Here is a 1,095-nt window from a genome sequence, read left to right on the forward strand (position 1 = left end):
TGCCTACACTTTTCTTCTTATAAAAGGGGGTTTAAAATGGATTTTAAGATGATCTGTTAAGGTACAAACCCACTGTCTTCTCTGATGGATGGCCATCTGAATAAAGTGCCCATAAAAATTAAATCCCTGTCTCTTCTTATTGGGTCTGGTAGGTGACAGGCAGCATGAATGCCAGCTTTTTTGGTTTTAGTTCTTCCCCTGTTCCAACCCCTACTGTGCAAATCAAATCAGATATGCAGGAGAGTAGAGAAGAAAGGCTACTCCTCTCTACTTTCTGCAGGAGTAATTTTTTGCTAGAAACTTTTTTCTTTTTCCTTTTCATTCATGGGAGAATGTGAATGCAGTCTCCCACTACCACAAATTATACAGTTGAGTTTCCATATTTGGGGAAACTGCAGGGGTCAACACATCCAGAATGCCATGGGTAAGCCTTGCCCTGAGAAAACAACCTTCATGATCATGGTATTTCCCCTGCCAGGTAAATAAATATCTCCTCCCTCCCTCCCTCCCTCCCTCCCTCCCTCCCTCCCTCCCTCCCTCCCTCCCTCCCTCCCTCCCTCCCTCCCTCCCTCCCTTCCTTCCTTCCTTCCTTCCTTCCTTCCTTCTCTCCTTTCCTCCTCCCTTCCTTTTTGAAATATGTTCCAAGGACAAGGAGAAACTAAACTTGAAATACATCTGTCTGAGAAACATTTCACTCAAGTTTCTTTTAGTGTTTTGCCATCTTCTGCACAAGTGTGCACTGATACTTAAAACTCTAAACCAGTCTGGGAATTCAGATTGCAAACTCAGTGTGTCCTAGTTCTGCCTCAAGTCTGACAACAAAGTTCAGGATGACAGCAAAGGAGGGATGCACTCAACAGCAGCAGGAAAGGCTCCCAGCCTATCAGCCTAGGCAGTTTTCTCTCCCTCCCATGTTGCAGTGGAGCGCAGGAAGTGGGTCTCTTTCCTCTGACTCCTAGGAGGGTCCACAACAGAAACTGCTATTATTTGCATAATGCTTTACAGTTTCTACAGTGCTTCTTACACTCAGCTAAGCATTTAATCTTTGCAATTACCCATGAGGTGGGTGTGTTGTATCACCCATTTTATATCTGT

At 44.6% G+C, this 1,095-nt stretch overlaps 1 non-coding gene across 1 annotated transcript; it reads right to left on the reverse strand.

The window, feature by feature from the left end:
- Positions 1-325: 325 nt before the first annotated feature.
- Positions 326-486, reverse strand: LOC114514299. The gene has a single exon (XR_003686018.1). It is a non-coding gene; the product is annotated as a U1 spliceosomal RNA (small nuclear RNA).
- Positions 487-1,095: the final 609 nt, after the last annotated feature.

This window comes from Phyllostomus discolor, chromosome 2, assembly GCF_004126475.2.
Source record: "Phyllostomus discolor isolate MPI-MPIP mPhyDis1 chromosome 2, mPhyDis1.pri.v3, whole genome shotgun sequence".
Lineage (NCBI taxonomy): Eukaryota > Metazoa > Chordata > Mammalia > Chiroptera > Phyllostomidae > Phyllostomus > Phyllostomus discolor.